Below are 18,906 nucleotides of genomic sequence, written 5' to 3' on the forward strand. Positions count from 1 at the left end.
CTGCAGTAGCTCTAGCTTCCTGGAATATGCTGTGATCTGTCACATACTTCCTCATCAAAAGAATCCAAACCAAGATTTCTACCTGGAGGTACTAGCCCAGTCCTCCTGCCTTCATTATGATCCATGTGGCAAAGCTTTTTCTGCATTTGAAAATGGAATTGAATGGTTTAAGATGTACATGCTCTTTCCTGAGCCCTTTTAGTGCTCACAGTCCTGCAGACCAAGGAGGGGGAGGTGGTATGATGCTTCCTCAGCTCCTAACATAGTTCTCATTAATTTCTGTCCCTGGTATGCACTTTTGAAAAAGAGAAACACATGGGTCTCCTTTCCTACTTTAATCATCCCAATCAAGTCATTCCTTTGATCAGCATCACAAATCACAGTACATTGCATATTCTAGAGCAAATAGGAGAAAGGTGCGCTGTACATTGATATTCAAATGGCACATAAAGGATCTGGAGCACAGATCAAAGAGGAGAATGTTGTGTTTGGGCTTGTCAGTTGTGTTTTACTGTATTACTTATGTCTTTGGTTAACAAGGGTTCTGAAAACAGGCTGACTCAATGAGCTTCTAGGGGAAAACTCACTTTCTGTTGTCTATTCAGACAGCTATCATGCCAAACTTATATTGACTCGGTTTTCTAATTTGATTACAAAGCAGCTGAAGAGGCATGAAAATATATATCCACACCAGCAATATGTAAAATATCTACAGTGCTTTGGGCCACACAACATCATTTTTCAGCCCATTAAGTCCTTAGATATGGGCTCCTATTTTCATTGCACTTATATATGGCTTTCATTATCATGCCCTCTCTGGTGAGACATGAAAGTTCTGCTATCCCCGTCACAGATGGGAGACCTGAATATCTGAAGTTTAAGATCAACACTTTGCTCTTTTGCCCAATTCTCACTACAAGATATGCCCAACAAGCACCTCACATCAGCTCCCATTCTGCACTCTGAACACACACATCAGCAAGTCTGTTCCTATCAGATGGTTGTCAGTTAGCAATTAGTTCTTTCTTATCTCTCTGAAAATTAATAGCATGGCCCTATTGTTCAGTTCTGTTCCTTCCAAAGCACTCGAAGTCTTATTTTATGCATATGAGTACTGAGTTTTTTTGAGTTGGTTTTATTTTTAATTATTACTATTGTTGTGGCAGGTGTGACTTAACCAGTATTTTTTGTTTGTTTTTCCTTAGTAAACACAGAATCACAGAATGGGTGAGACTGAAAGGGACCACAGTGGGTCATCTGGTTCAACCTCCCTTCTCAGGCAGGGTCATCTTAGAACACATGGCACGGAATTGTGTCCAGATGGCTCCTGAGTATCTCCAGCGGGGACAACTCCACACACTCTCTGGACAATCTGTTCCAGTGCTCAGTCACCCACACAGTAAAGTTCTTCCTCCTATTCAGGTGGAACTTCTTGTGCACCAGCTTCTCTCTGTTTCCTGTCATGTTTTTGCTTGCCACCACCAAGAAGAGTCTGGAAACATCCTCTTCACACCATTCTTTCAGATATTTATACACATTATTGGTGAATTCTTCTCTCAGTTGTCTCTTCTCCAGGCTGAAGAGGTCCACTTCCCTCAGCCTTTCCTTGGAAAAGAGGTACTCCAGTCCCTTCATCATCTTCATTGCCCTCTGCTGGACCTGCCACAAGGGCTCCATGTCTCTCTTGTGCTGAGGACTCCAATATTGGACACAGCTCTCCAGATGAGGCATCACCAGGCTGTGCAGAGGGGCAGGGTCACCTCCCTCAACCTGCTGGCAATGTGCTCTTCCTAATGCACACAGGATGCCATTGGCCTTCTTGGCCACCAGGACCCACTGCTGGCTCATGGACAGCTTGGTGTCCACCAGAACCCCCAGGTCCTTCTCTGCAGAGCTGCTTCCCAGAAGGTCAGCCTGCAGTCTGTCCTGGTGCCTGGGGCTATTCTTCCCAAGGGGCAGGACCCTGCATTTGTGCTTGCTGGACTTCAAGCAGTTCTTCTCTGCCCCCTCTCCAGCCTGTCAAGGTCCTTCTGAAGGCTCTGATAGCCCTCTGGGTTATTAGCCACTCCTCCCAGCTTTGTGTCATTGGCAAACTCTCCAAGGATGCAGCTGCTCCTTTGTCCAAGTCACTAATGAATGAGTTAAACAGTCATGTGGGCAGTATTGAATTTTGGGGAATACCTCTGGTGACAAGCCTCCAACTGGACCCTGTGCCACCAGTTGTGACCCTCTGAGATTTGGTGTGTTTTATTTCCCAGGAATAGTGGGCTTTCTTCCTCTTTTTTACATTTTAAAATTTACTTGCACAGATCGCCCACTGATGTATGTAAAATTAACCAATGAAATAGCCTATTTGCCAAAAAGGAAACACATGCACAGCTGTTTGCAGAATCATGGCTTCAGTGTGCACATCATGAATCCAGAGAGGGCTGCCTGTGGCTCTGGCTGGGCAGCTCTACAAATGGCTGGCAAATAAGGAGCCATCAGACACTTCCCTTTGCTTGCTTTTTAGGAGTGGTCTCCATCCCAAGGCACATACCTATTCAGTAAAAAAGAAATGCAGGCACTTCTTCCTGTGCTTCTCTTTCTCAAATTGAGGTTTGGGAACACTTACAGTGGGACAAGTAACTTATGCCAAGTCACAGTGGTTATTTGCACTGTGATCATCAGGGTGCAAGGCAGGACTGGATGGTGATTCTCAGAATTAAATACTCTCCTTTTCTTGGAGTACTCAGTAAAGAATGAATAGCTAATTAGTAATTTGCCTTGGTGTTGTACTGTCAGTGTAACAACCCTTGGGTTTGTCATTTCACTCAGTTGGCAAATAATGGGCATAAAAGGCTTGTGGGGTTTTTTTGGTTGGGTTTTTTGTTGTTGTTTTTTTTTCCCTTCCCTAATCCATTTCAAAGCCTTGAGCTGTTACACAGAGCCTTTTGGCATATCTGAATGCCTTTGTCTGGTTAGCTGTCAGAGAATGATTTCACGGGGGCATCCTTTCTACTGAGGTTCACAGAGGCTTCATGTGCTGGTAACAAAATATGTCCTTATTGAGCTTTGTATCTGCTGATGATTGAGTAGGTGCTTGTGAAGGTGAGATACCAGCATGCTCGTCACCTTTTACTGACCATATTTCCATATTCCACCAAGGCTTTGTAAGTACTTGGTACAGAAACAGCTCTGTTTATTGGAGGTGCTTGTTCCCCAGCCTCCTGGGACTGTGCCCAGTTGCAATCACAGCAGTGTTATAGCAGTTCCTTCCTGTCCCTTTGATGTAGCACTTGCTTTTTAAATCCCTGCTGCTTTCACTCATTTTTCTCATTCTGCTTTTTGGCTTGATTTCTGAAGGTACTGGGGCTCTTTCAGGGACAAAACTTTAATAGGGAGCGCATGTTTTTCCCACCTCACTGTTTTGTTAATTCATAGCGTTAAAGCTTGAGCTATTTAATAGCTCAAACAACCTCTGCAAGGACTGCAGAGAACTGCAAGGATTACATCAAATACACCATCTACTACATAATGCTTAGGAGAAGTCAGCTCTAATAACCAAGAAACTGAACCCTGTTTATTTCCCAGCTTCTCTCCTTAGCCCCTCAAATTACTGCAGGGGTTTAAAGAGTTTAAGGCTCTGGAGGAGGCACTTGGTACTTGCAGGATGAAACTATTAGAAGTCAATTGCCTTGCAGCAAAAAGTATAAGAACATCACTATTAGAAAAACTGAATGGACTCTTGTATTCACTTTCGTGGTCCAAGAAAGGTGCAGATGACAAATCTGACATTAACACCAAATCTAAATAGGTTAGAAAACGATTTGATTTAGACTGTCCAAGGTGTTTTATATAGTTACAAAGCTTGTTTTTACAATTTTTTGTCATAAAATAGGGAAAGGTCATATAGCTCAACACATGGATATTAGAGAACAACTGGTGTTTTTTCTCTGTATATGGAAGGAGAATGAAGATATAAAACCCAAACTGAAAGCAGAAGGCATTGAATCTAGTATTTTTCCCCTAAATTTAGTGTGGCTAAATTCCAGCACAATATGTACTACAAGCAGACCTGGTATACCTGGAGTCATTTATTTTCCTTTACACTAAAACCACTTATTGCCTTTTTTACAAACACAACATGTGAGAGCCCAGGATTTCACAAACAAATCTACCTGTGAATTAACAGTGGGATTAAAATAAAGTGTAAATGTTTTTAAATGGACTCAGCACTCTTATTGTTCTTTATGTGAACAGTATTATCTCTTTATCATTGGTTAAGAAACTTACCTTAACGTTTTTAAAATGGAAACAACACTCATTTCCTTTCAACACATACTAACTTCATAGGATCAAGGTCACAGTCCTACTCCAATAAAGTCTAGGAGGAGGAGGATCCAAGTTAGTTTTAGAAACTGTCAGATAAATTTTGCCTTCAGTTGGACCCTATGGATTTCTGTGGGAGTAAGAGGGTGGCACAAGGAGAGAATTACTCTGTTGTCCTTTCCTATTCATACTGTGCCAATCATCACCACATCTGAACACTTTCCCAAATTAAGACTAAACAAAGAAGAATAATGTCTGTGGTGGGAAATTTCCTCTCTGTTCCTCACTCACAGAGAAAAGGTCTGTGAATGATGTGTAGGAGGGATCTTGTGATGATCACATAAACAAAAAAAGGTAAATGTATATTATAAAAAATAAAGGGGAAAACCGGAACACATGATTATTCACTGCCTGTTGGTAAAGAAAAGCTTACACAAATGAACTTTATAATTGAACCAGAAAGGCTTCCAGTTTATTGACAGACTGTTCTCTGAAACAGATTATCAAAGTCCAGACCTCACTGTAAACTTTCAGTAATGAACACTGGGGTCAAGATGGGAAGTCTACAAATATGGACCTAATGGATACCTAAGTATCCATTACTATACACTGGAGAGAAAAATATAAATTTTAAGGACATCGTTTAATAATTTGAGTTATTCACTAAAATGTATAGTGATAATGTTCATATTTGTTTAGTAAAGTACAAAAGATAATCACTGATCCATAGGATGGGGAAACTCTGCAGCATCAGTTCATTTTGGGGGCCACCAGCATCAATGCAGATGAAAATCTTGTCAGTTATATTTCAAGCCATCCATCCCAATATTTGTACTTACACAACTTTGGGTCCAAATCTTCTGCTGATGTTAATTAACCCTCTGTTAATTAATCCCTTTATTTCAATGTCCCTGTGAATCCATTGACTGTTATCATGGGCACGTAGAGATTTGCAGGCATTTCATTTGCAGGCTTGCAGAAATTTTGTGTGTTCAAGGGACAACATCCCACAATAAGGAGAAGACAATGCAGAGCCCAGGACATACTCCAGGCCAATACACATTATCAATCAGATCATCTTACTGCTGCACTAAACATGGAAAATGCTGGACCTAGATTTAAATAGAATCTAGGCTTACATCTAATCACCCTGAAATAGCATTGTCTTAGCGAGGCAGACAGCAGGGATGCTACAAAGCTCCTAGAGAGAATTAAAACAGCCCTTTCCTTAGGTATAAACTCTGCACTCTGCCTGGTTTCTGTGGCCACACTTACCACTGAACTGATTAGTGCTGAATGCCCTAATTTCAGCAGTAACAGCTCTTTCTCCACAAGACAAGCACTGATGTGCACAGCTGTCAGTGCTGATGGTCTCTGCTGGTTGGTCCTTGTGCTGGTTTCAGATTTGGACTTTTGCTGAACACAGTCTGTTAACAACATGGAGATGTTTTAGCTATGGCTGAGCAGGGCTTTCACAGAGCCTTTTCTGCTTTCCATACTGCCACACTGGTGAGGAAGTTGGGGGTGCCAGGGAGGTTGGAAGGAGACACAGCAGGGATAGGTGACCCCAACTGACCAAAGGGATATTCCAGACTGTATTACATCTCCCTCAGAATTTAAAGAGGGAAGAAAGAGGAAGGGTGGGACCTTTGGAGTGATGGCATTTGTCTTCCCAAGTCACCATTAAGCATGATGCAGCCCTCTCTCCCAGAGATGTCTGATCACCTGCCTGCATGTCTGATCACCTCCCTGCCATGGGAAGCAGGGAATTAATGCCTTGTTTTGCTCTGCTTGTGTGAGTGGCTTTGGCTTTCCCTATCAAACTGTCTCTATTTCAACATATGAGTTTGGTAACTTTTACCCCCCTGATTCTCTCCCTGATACTGCTGGTGAGAGACTGAGTAAGGGCTGCCTGGGGCTTGGCTCCTGGCTGGGCTTTAACCTTGACAGTCCTTTATACAGAAATGTTTAGCTCTCTGCCATCAGCAAAGCTTGATCCTCGGCTTTTTTCCTCTCCCTTTTTCCCACCTCATCAGCAAAATTATCCCACTCTTACAATTGTATTTCTTGTGTGTTGATCAGGTTGTTATTCTCTTAAATTGGATGTTCTCAACCCTTGCTTTTTTATTTACTTTGAAAAGCAAACTTCATTCCCAATTCCAACACAATAGCTCTACAGAAAAACCCAGGGGAGCTCTGAGTGGGTAGGAATAAAACACCAGATTCACTTTAGACATATATATTTTATAAAGAAATCACATACAATAGCCTTTGGTTTCACAGTCAGGATATTTTTATATTCTCCTACATTTAGACTTGCTCCATCCCTGGAGTTGTTCAAGGCCAGGTTCCATGGGGCTCTAAACAACCCAATCTAGTGAAAAATGTCATTGCCCATGGCAAGGGAGTTGGAACTAGATGATCTTTAAGGTCCCTTCCAGCTTATGATTCTATGATTTGACTCACAGAAAAGTGACAGATGGGGCCAGGGCTTAAGATTTTGTTAATTAAATTACTTCACTGCCATTTTCTGTATGCACAAAGAGATTACATGGGGATGCAGAGATTCTTACAAATTATAGTCCAGATTCTTACAAATTATAGTCCAGTTGTCACCAGAAAAGTCAGACACCTTTCCTTGTATTAAGTTTCATAATAGGATATGATTAAAAAATCTCTAAAAGATGCTGTTGAAGAAATTGCTCCCAAGCCTGGTCAGAGCTGGGAAGGTGGGGCTTTTTGTAAATCATATGAGGTTTGGGAAGCACATGTGAGCAAATCCCAGACACAAAAGCAGACTTATAGAAGGAGTTTTTTCAGTCCTATGGAACTGAGCTACATCTTCATCTACTCGGCTGTGAAGCAGAATTGAATTTGGCAATTGACTCCCAGACTGAGCTTGTATAAATGAAAAGACAACTTTACCCAAGATCTAATTTATAAAGGGCTATTAAAAGAATGGTCTCAATGGTTGCTTGAGTAATTTTGTTCATCAAAATGTTTTCAGAGAGAGCCCACGGCACCAAAGGCATTGTGCCTGTGCATGCATGTGCAATACCATTTCTATTATATTCTCCCACAGCCAGTGATTATGTGTGTCTCTCAGAGGTTGCTACTGCATGCAAGACTGTGACAAACAGGGCAGAAATCATTTTTGAAATACACAGGCACTGCTTATACTCCTTTCTTACTCTTGTTGCTGCTTATTGGCAATATCAATCTCTACTAAAAAAAATGGGATTTTATAGTTCATTGTTGGTTTTATTGTTCTGTTTTGTTTTGTTTTTTAAGGTTGCATACCAAAAGCCCCTTTCTTGCCTTGTTCTTATCCATTAAGGATTCATATGAAAAAGAAATATTTTCATATTACTGGCTATGGGACCTAAATGTCCTGTGAACTTCATCTTGATCTAAATTAAAATAGCACTACTGTTCAATAAATTCTATTGAATGTGGTGGTGTTGTTTTTCAATTTATAGCCTTTTAATTAAGATCAGTCAATGACCATGACCTTTATAAAACAGTAAGTGAATTAGAGGAACCAATTTAAGATGTTTCTAGAAGGTCAGCATTACAGAAACTCAAAAGCAAACCATGCTTCTTCCCTGTCCTCTCCCTAAAAATGAGAGGCGTTGGAGTGTCTCAGGTTTTTGAGACAAAATAATTTCTGAAACATGACTATTTTTAATGTTGGCAACTTTACCTTCTTTTTACTACACATCAGCCATGAGTAATACCTGGATCTCATAAATAGCAGTTGGTCAGTATAAAAAAGGGCCTAGAGTTTAAGGTGCTTTGATGTCATTTCATTTTATGTCCTTTGATTTGATTCATAAAGTGGTGGTTAGGAATTCTTTGTAGAATTCCTTAGCTCAACAACATTTCCAGATGCTTTCCTTCCACTATAGCTCTGATTATATTTTGGGATAGACACAGTCCTTTTTTATTAGAGGGTGCCAGTTTTAAACACCCATTTTTCAAGCATAATTTGCTGTTCAGGTTCTGGTCTGTTGCCTTCTGGGCTGTGACAAAAATTGCTCTCCAAAAAAAAAAAAAATCTCAAAAATACTCTCTTTTCTCTTGTTTCTTATGTCTAAAGTATTTTATTGGGCAATATCAGCCAAAAAATATAATTTTTTGAATTGTTAGACTCCAGAGAGACCAAACAAAGGATTGATCTTAAAAAGCTTGATTTTTATACTTGAAAGCAGTGATGCCATCCACAGCATGATTATAGTTCTATCTTCTTATTTTTGAGACAAGCTAGAGTTGAAAAGATGTTGGTTTTTATTGTGGGGAAGAAGAAGAAACTTCTTTGACCACATACAAATTTCCCAGAGTTTATCAATTATCTTTTATTGTAGAAGATGTAATGAAACCTAATTTACCCCACTATCTTTCTGGATTGTGTTAAATTAGACAGTTTCTAAAGATTTACAGTAATATATCCTAAATTAGATTCTAGAGTTTCAAAAGGGAGAGAAGGTTTTGGCTGGTTTCATTTTAGAAGCTTGCAGCGATTTTTCCTGGAAAAAAAAAAAGTGAATTCACATTCCTCTGTACAATGTGATTGTGTCATGTAGATTAGGTTCATCAAACTATTAAACAACTGATGTAACAGCCAGCTCTTACCCTTTTATAAAGTGCTATAGGCATATGTGCTAGAAAATAAAGATGGAGTCTTGCTTAAGAGAAACGACATGTGATTTCAAAACAAGGGTGACAAAAGAAGAAAATAAATACGGGAAATTTTGAGGGAGGGAAGCTAAAAATGAAATAATGAGGTGATGTGGCTGTCTGGTTTTAACTTCAGAATTGCTTTATAATTTTTAAATAAATAAAGACCGGTCTAAAAGTCTTTAAATAAACAAAGACTAATCCAGGGGTCTACTTAGGGAAGTGAGTTTTGACAGACATAACAACCATATATGAGAATAAGTATATATGAGAGTAATTTCATGAAGCCTGCTGATTTCCAGTTAGGTGCTCAGCTGATTGAAACACAATGACAAATTTGGGTGACAAATTTACAGGTCTTCTTACAATTTGGATTTATGTTGCAATATTCAAATATAAATGCTTTCACTTCCGCAAGTAAGGCAAACACCTTTCTCCTTTACCCTCTCAATTAACAATAAGTTTAGGACATAAAATGCTACTTAAAAAATTAAGAATTAAGTCTTCAGGACTGTGTATCATTAAAAATGACACATAGCTGAAATAAAGGCCTTCTTCCTTTTCTTGTTAGTGAGAGTGCAGTTTCCACTCTTCCAGAGTCATAAAGCTAGAGGTCCATAAGATTGCAAGAGTAATAACGAAAACAAAAATCCAAACAAGTCCAAATGGAGCCATAAAAATGCCACTTTGCACAAACCAGCATATTTTCAAATTAATTCTTTAAAAATCACTGGATTTACACCCATTCCCCATTTTTCACCTGCAAATTTCCAAAAGCATTAGGATGCTGTTGGTCCAAACCTGATGCAGTTTGCAACAGTGACGCTGGGCAAGCAAAGCTTGGTAAAAGTCACTACTTATCAGCTTGGGGTTGCCACACAAAATGACTCTGGGAAAAGAAGAAATGGAACACATCCATACCCTGGCACCTGCAATTGAGAGAAGAAACTAAATTGGGGAAAACAGGCTATATAAAAGCATTCAGAATTTATGCTAATTTTGGGCTGAGTGCAACAAAACTGCACAGGCACACTGGGATGTTTCAAAAAATTCTAAATGGTCTTTAATAGGAAAGTTTGAGAAGCACAATTCTCTGATCAGCTGTGTATGTCACTTGCAGGTCAACACCATTCCATTGTTCTGTGAGAAGGATGTTGAGGTAAAAAATGTCCTGTTCTCTCAGCCTTTGGATAAAGCCATTTCTTTGCAGACTAAACAGTAAATTTATTATGGAAGAAAATGCATCAGGGAGACTGTCTCTTTCTTTCCAGCAGAGTATTTCAGAAGTCAGGAAATTGCCACTAAGTTTATACTATCCTGTAGAAAACTCAAATTGTAAGGAAAAAAAAAGCTATTTTAGTAAAGATTTGACAAAAGCTTCTTTGTATTGGCTTTACTACCAATTATTCTCAGTCAAAGCAAAAAAGAAGAAAAAAGTGGGTGAGGAGGAACAAAAACCAAAATATACAGGTCAAAATTTTTGCCTGATAACTGCCATGAAAGCCACAGTGCTCTCACATGGTATTTCCCTTCTGTGAGGGGGATTAAACTTCCTGAAACTATTTTTGCTCAAGTAGGTGGAAAGCAAATTTCTGTTTTACCTGTGGCCTCTCTCCAGGTCCAATCCATGCCCATCTACAAAGTCTGTTCTTGGCTAGCTAACCTGTAGGCTGTATCTTAAGGTCAATGAAGTCATTGATTTTTAAGGACTGATGGAGTTTGCTTTCATAACTTTCATTAGAAGGTTATTTTCAAATAGAAAGGATTAGTTTTTTGTTATGCAAACTCAAAATTTTCTGGCTAGGGCAGTATCCAGTTCATTGTTCTTGCATCATATACAAATTTTGACAGCACAGTGTTTTTCAAATTTTCAGACAAGGGATCAGAGACAGCCAAAAGCAATTAGTTAAGAAAATGACAAAGAAGAGCTTCAAATTTTCTTATGGCAGTCAGATTAAATAAGCCCTTGCAGTACAATTTGAGGATTGTTCCAGTTTTATAAAAATGTTCCAATCATTTTTGTCAGTCTTTATAACAAGTTCTTAAAATGCATGACATTATCTGAAATCATTTGCATTAGTGCTTACAAGACAGAGGATTAAGTTCATGTTTCCATTTATTATTGGCTTGTAGAGGGCATACCCCAAAAGGATATGTTAGAGAATACATGAGGCATCCTCCACAAGGACAATTTAAGGATATTTGCCTATTCTCTTGGCTACATCTGCTAACATTACTTACCCAAGTCACCCTGTGGGGACTCCCTGTGGCTGTGTGCCATGTTACTACAGAAAAGTTTCACTTTATACAGCGCAAAGAGGAAAAAGCCAGCACGAACCAGAGAGCAGCAACTTCATGGTTGTTTGTGTGCAAAATGAAACACCATCAGAAAGATCTGACATCCTCTAAAGAGGAGGGTTAGAAGTAATCTACTGGGTGGAATCATGTAATTAAATTATTTGCCCCCACATGAAGGACTCTGAGTGCTCAGGTGGAGCACAGTGGCCAAGGCCCCAGAGAGGGAGAGCTCTGCCTCCATCTCTTGGTGATGGAGAGGAAGGGCAGCCAGAGGAGACTTTTTCATCTGGATTCCTCATTGATCCCACAGCCAGATGAACAGATGCTTGAAAGAAGAGGACAGCTGTGCTGTGACACACAGGGAAGCACAAGTAGAGATTCATGTAAGCTTGTCTCCCAGGGTCTTCCACCACTGCTGGGGGACCCACCACAACTGCAACCAGAGGCTGTGGTGCCAATCCAAGGAAGGAGGAAGGAGGCACTTAGTTTGTGGTAAGGAATCTTTTCAAATTACTATCAGATGCTGATTCCCAGCCATTAAAACCCATAGGAATTTGGCAGATTCTTTGATATGCAGTGACAAAGAAGGAATCAAGAACAGAGAAATGCCCTTGCAATGGGATATGGCATTCACTGCTGAAGGTAACAAGGCTGGCAGAAGGACCAAAGCTGGATCATGCTTGCAGTGCTGAGGGTACAGCAGCAGATAATAAGCACAGGAGACTTCCCAGCTGCCTGGAACCAAGGCTACCCCATGTGTCTGGAGATGGTGGGAATACACAAACCCCTGGCACCTGCCTGTGACTGGCACCAGAGCCAGGTGGGAAAGTTGCCTCTCTGATGCCTCTCGTTGGCTCTGGGCTGAGTTAAAAAACTCCTGTCAAACCTAGTGGGGATGACTGAGAGAGTGATGCACCATCCATAACACAGGAAGCTGCTCAGCCCCACTCCTTTGAGTGTATAATAAAACTTCTGAGGTTGAGAGCTGTAAAACCTGCCTTACAGAGTGCTGAGGAAAGTGTCAGCCACAGACCAGACCCTCAGCACCTCACCCCAGCTGCATAGTACAGGCAGAAATGTACAGGATTAAAACCACATAAACTTCAAAAGCTTCATATTGAACAACTTTTAAAGATATGCCATGACCCTTTATTTCCATAACATAAATCATTGCTATGGCATATCACGGCTTTTCTCCTTGAAAAAAAGTTCTTGCTTCTCTCAGGAACTCTGAGGGTTCACCTATGTGCACTCCCAATCCCAAGTCTTGCTGCTACCAACTTTGAAAAAGGAATTAAATACATTTCAAAATTACAGATTAAAAGAAATGGGCTCACTTAATTAATAGACATAAAATTCATTTCTTCACATTATACTGAGCACATTGCCTGTACTTCCAATAGAGAAGAGACACGACCCAAACTCACAAATAAGATAACCAATTTTATTGCCCCACATCTACCTTGTTCTATATTTACTTACAATTCTCCACCTGAAATATTTGCCTCTTTTGAAAGGTGGGCTTATATTCACCCATACTCTGTGGTTTCAAATGCTCAGAGGTTTTAAGCCAACCATACCATATTGAATTTCAGCAATATAAGCTTCTATAGGCACTCTTGTGCTATGAGGTGCAGGGGATTTAGGACTTTTTAACTACTATTATTAACATTTTGATCTTTAGCTTCAGCTTAACTAAGATTTTCATACAAATATGAAGTAGACCAATTAAGTAAAAAAAAAATATAAAGCACAAGTCCTTGTGATTTCACTTTACCTTCAGAAAAATATATGAAAATATAAACTAAGTAAAACACAAAGAAAATTACAAACTTCTACTTGAGAAAGCAATCAATGTGCTATTTTTACAAAACTTCTTAAGTATGGAATTACCACTAAATCCCTATATAAGTCTCATTTACTGAGAACAAGCATGTGCTCAAAAGCTTTCTTGACTCAGGATCAATTTTTAAAAGTAATTATTTACTGATAAAAACCAAAGTTTTAGGGACATCACATTACAAGAAACCCATGAATTATAAGGGTTGGGATGATACCATGGATGTCAACATTAAAAAGAAACATTAAATAAAGAGTTTGTGAATCAGCAAGCTAAGTAAAATCTAGCACGTCATTGTTTAAATCTTAATCTTAAATCTTAAATTTAATCTTGATAATTCATTGTGAATTTGTCAAGATTCATAACCTTGGGATTACCAATCACTAAAAACAGACACGTTCCAAATACTTAATGCTAAATGTCATTTCTTGAGAGATACAAGTGGGGTTTATGACTCCTAGTCTTAAAATCTTACTATTGATCTTTTCTGTTCAGTGCTGCCTAAAGAAATGTTTTGCTGCAGAGTGCAAAGATCAGCTGGTTACTGAAGCAAATCTCCATCTCCTGCTTCTGTGCAAGGAAACATTTTAAAATATATTCACTCTAGCTGTTAAAGAAGAGGAATGACATACATTTAGCTGTATGAATGGTGGCTAGGAACCTTTGCCTAGCTGGCAATGAAGGAACATATTTGGTGAAATGATAAAATGATACCACTTCACTACTGAGCTGTGATGAAGAGACCACCAGGGCAGTCCAAGCCCATATGAAGCCATCTCAAGCAGCAGAGCTAAAGCTCAGTTTGGTTTAGAAGCACTGACATTTTTCTTCTGAGTCAACAGACTTTTGTTTTTGGTGGCTTTTGGCACATAATACCAGCCTTTGAAACACTGATTGCTCAGCCAAAGTTAACAGAAACAGCTGCAAAACAAGATGCCATTATCTCTGGGTCTTGCTCTGAGTGAGCTACAAGAGCACTGCCATCTGTAAAGAGCAGTTCTTCAATAAGGGGACTTCTGAAGCTTTTGTTTCTGCATACAAACAAGCCAAATTATAAACGTCGCTTGGGGAAATCTGAAAGTGGACTGTCAGAGACAGACTCTGTGTTTGCTCAATTTGCTGCTACTGAAAAAAAACAATCTCCCTACTACTGAGATGCTGTAGCTCTAATCACTTTTACAAGGGAGCTTTCCATCCAAAGAACCAACTGAAGATGACGATTTCTTCAACTCATTTGCTTTGGGACAAAGAAGAGTAAGGTGTTGGGGTTGGTGGTTGTTCAGGCTTTTTTCATTTTCATGGTTTTTTGTATAGCTGCACAGAAAGGTCTATTTAATTCTTTAAATGCTTCTTAATAGTGTCAAGTAGCTTTAGATAGCCTGATAGTTATAAAAAAACTCGACAGCTGAAAAAGGACCATGGTATTGCACAGACATAATGAAGAAGGATTCAAGATTCACTTATTTCCATAAAGTAGACAATAAATACACATAAATACATCTCTGTAACTGCAGGATATTTTTCTGACCCATTTATCAGCTGATACTACAAATATAAGTGTTTTTAAACTGCTACAGTACTGCTGATTACAGAGAAAAAATATGTATATGATCTGTGTTTCAAACACATTTTAAATATTTCATTTTGTATCACATTGAAGGCATGCTGGGGCCACAAAAGAAGATCATGGCTTTATGATCAATATTAGGTCTTCAACTATTGAGTTGTTTTAATTGAGTTGTTTTAATGTTAGCCTTTGATTTCTTTTATGTTGAAGATATGCAGATGCTATTAACTGACTATCATCTTGAAGAGTTCATGACCATAACAAGTTTTAAATACCTGGATTTGTACAGCTAAAATATGAAGTTGACTGAAATTATTTAGTCAACTAACAATAGTGTAGACTTAATACTGGAAAATAAGGAACCTAGCTTCACACCCATTAAATTCAATAGGAATTTTACAGACATTTAACCTCACAATGTAAAATTATTTTATTCTATTTATTTGAACTCTTTGTTCCAGAAGACCTTCCCAAGTACATGTTATAGATTTTCACATGTTCTTTTATAATACATTTCTCCATTTTTTCCTTTTCTCAAAAGATGGTGAAAATTCTTTGGAAAAACAATGCAAATAGGTTTTAATTGATAAAAACTAAAAAGGAAAAAAAAATAAATGGTAATAAGGAAACCATTTGGATTAAGAAATGCAAAGAAGCACGGAACAAAACCATAAGCCAGGGAGAGAGTACTGAAAGGCCTGGAAGAAAAAGTCATTGAGAGCAATTGCAGGGCTCTAGAATAGGCACAAGGATTAGGCAGTGGCCAGAACAGAGCAGCTGAACAGCTATTGAAAGGAAGTGGGTTTATAAACAGGAGTTCAAGCAACAACAAGGAATGGCTTCAGTGCAGGAAACTATGGTAAATAGGAATGGCTGGGCTTGTTCAGAGCTGTGGGAAACATTAAGAGAGTAATAAAAAGCACAAGTCTTTTATTCATTTAAAATTTTAAGCATAGCATTTTCAAACTTGTAGTATTTGGTATTTTTCTGATATACGGATAAAATTATTTTCCTTCAATTACTCAGTTTCCCATTACTGTCTCCCTTATAAGTTGAACATTTCAGTGTAGATACTAAATCTGTAGGAGAAGACGCTTGCTTTGACTGGTTTCATAGTTTTTGTCAGAGTGGAGCTGTCTTCCTAATATTAAGCAGGTATAAAGGCTCACATTCTTTACTGTGAAGTCATTAAGCTTGAACATATGAGTTTAAAGTTAAACAACTCTTGAGATTATTTCCTAAATATGGAGATTTTTCCTAATTGAGGCCTTAGAATAGCACTGGTGCTCTTTAAAGCTGTGGAAAGATAGTCAAGAAAGACTGTAAGCATTGCAATTAACTAATAAAAACACTGTTAATGCTTCAGAGATACATTTTATCCTTTACAATACTCTTTTGACCACTGTTTCTAGTGATTGGGAATATAACTTAGATTTCCATAAAGACTACCAAAATGCCATGCCAATAACCTTTGGTAATCAGACTGAGTTGTGGCTTCAAGTTGAAGGACTTTTTCTTCACAAGGATTAAGATCAGAAGAAAAGAGAAGTCATGGTTTTATGGGGAGAAGCTTTCAGGGAGATTAACTGACTTTGGTCCTTGTGAGATTCAGAATCTGAAGCTTCTATCATTAGAAGACAAAAAGTAAGCCAGACAACCATGGCAGCTACTGTCATGTTTTAAATTAGTTGTGTTTTGAGTACAGATTCCCTAGAGCTGAGCTTGTTTTGTATGTGCCTATGCTCTTACAGCTCTCATGGAAGCTAGTCCTTCTGGACTGCTTTAAATGCAATTAATTTCAGCCCTACTAACCTATGTGTGATTTTGGCTTCAGTTTTTGTAGCACTCCACTTTGGGCTCTAGATGAGATACAAAGGTGTGTTGTCCCCTTTTGCAAAGAGAATTGGTACACATTGCTGGCAAGCCACAGAACCACCTTAATGCAGCCTTGTGCCTTTTGTACCACCTTGCCAGGCTGATTTAGTGAAGTGGTAAATGTAGTAATGCATCCTCTCCTGAGTTATTAACATTTCTGGATTCATGGCATGATTCGACAGGATCCAGATGCCAAATATGTATTTTTCCAGTGCTGTTACCTGGAGGCATATCAGGCTCCAGATTTCTAAAGTGCAGAAGGAAAGCTAAACAACATTCTCTATTAAGCCAAAATTTGGAAACTGGAGCTTGGAAACTTGGAAACATGGGACAAACTAATTGGCAAAACCTGTCAGGATTCTGGATTCACAGTCAGATTTTTCAGAGCATCCTGATCTTGATTCTCATGGTTGACACCAGCAGATCCATGCAGATCCACTCTGGTTCTTTATTCCGAAATTGTGCTTCAGGTGCCCAACATAAAAAAGTTACTTGGCCTCTAAATCCCTCCCTGTCCCTTGGCTTCAGAGGAGAATAAAGCATCGGATAGCGGTTTACAGACTTTTTATTTTTTTTAGATCCATTCGGACATACCGATGTGGGGACCGAAATAAAAACAAACCCGCAGCCCAGCACCTCCAGCGCTTCACTGCTGAGCGGTGCCGCGGCGTGCCGCTCCCGCCGTCACACGCTGCCGGCCCACGAGCGGGGATGCTGCCGCTCCGCCGGCGGAGTCCCCCCGCCCCTGCCTGCCGGGGAAATGTCCCTGCGAGCGGCGGCGGCGCCCGGCCGAGCAGCCCGGGGCGGGCGAGCGGCGCTGCCGGGCCGGGGCGGGCCGTGACTCCCCCGCCGGGCCGAGCCGGGGAACTCCCGCTGCCGCCGGGCTCCGCCGCCGCCGGCAGAGCGCATGTGCGGGGGCTCCCCGCTCCGCGCCGCTCCTCGCACCCTCCCGCCCTCCCTTCCTCTCCGCCGCCCTCCCTCCCTCCCTCCCAACCTCTCTCTCGCTCTCTCTCGCTGCCCCCCTCCCTCCCTTCCTCCCTCCCTGCCTGCCCGCCTGCCTGCCGCCGCCTCCCTCCCTCTCCCCGCCGGCTGGGTGCTGAAGTTGGGCGGATGGCAGCGAAGCAGCTGCGCTAGGGGACGAGCCGCACCAGCCCTTCCCGGGATCGCTCAGCGCCAACTGCACGCAGCCGGGCGGGGGTGGGTAAGGCGCTCCGCGCTTATTTCAGCCTGAACCGTGATAAACGGCACCAAAATGTCTGCTTTATAGTGATGCAAAGGGTGTGTGTGTGGGGGGAAAACCACGCCGACCAAAGGGAGGGATGTGGGGGGGGAAGAGGAAGAGGAAGGAGGGAGACCATAGGGAGGACGGATGGATGGATGGATGGATGGATGGATGGATGGATGGATGGATGGATGGATGGATGGATGGATGGATGGATGGATGGATGGATGGATGGATGGATGGATGGATGGATGGATGGATGGATGGATGGATGGATGGATGGATGGATGGATGGATGGATGGATGGATGGATGGATGGCGGGCGGTAGAGTGCAACAGAAAATGTGTTCTCGGGGTGACAGGGTGTGTGTAAGCGTGTCTCTGTGCGTGTGTAACAACGGGCGGCTTCGGCGCCGACGTTGCAAGGTGGAGAGTGTGTGTGTGTGTGTGTGTGTGTGTGTGTGTGTGTGTGTGTGTGTGTGTGTGTGTGTGCGTCGTGCCCGCGATGCACAAAGGGGTGGGGAGAGGTGTCGCCGGGCTCTACCCGCGCCCCCCATCTCGGCCGCCCCCCGGTTTGTGTTGGGGATGCCGCGGGGCATTCGCCGCGCCGGGCGATGCTGCCCAGCCCGGGCAGGGGGAGGGATTGGGCCGCCCCCGGGGAAGCCGGGGACACGGGCTGACGGTGTGACAGCCGCCAGATCGGAGGCTAGGCAGCGCTCCTCCTGTCTTTCCTCTTGACCTTCCCCTGCCTGTAACGTGGGTCTGCTTCGCGCGAGGAGAGGTGGTGTAATTTTTATTAATATTATCGTTGTTGTTGTTATTTCAATCCGAGGAGCCGGCGGAAGGTGAGGGTGAACAAGCGAGTCGTTGCTCTAAGATCAGGAGTTGCTTTCCCGTCCCTCCCTCCGCCCCCTTTCTCGGCTGTCCCCCCTGGCCGGACCGGACCGGGGCCGGGGAACCCCCGCGGGCAGCGGCCGCGGAGCCCCGGGCGGCACCCAGCCTCCCCCGCCCGCCGAACCCTGCGGCACCGCCATCCCTCTGCCCCGGCCTCCTTCCCGCCCCTCCCCTGGAAATGTCGGCGGGAGGCGGGCGGGGGCCGCGGGAGGAGCAGGTGGC

The sequence above is a fragment of the Serinus canaria genome, chromosome 3 (assembly GCF_022539315.1).
Source record: "Serinus canaria isolate serCan28SL12 chromosome 3, serCan2020, whole genome shotgun sequence".
In the NCBI taxonomy this organism is placed as follows: domain Eukaryota; kingdom Metazoa; phylum Chordata; class Aves; order Passeriformes; family Fringillidae; genus Serinus; species Serinus canaria.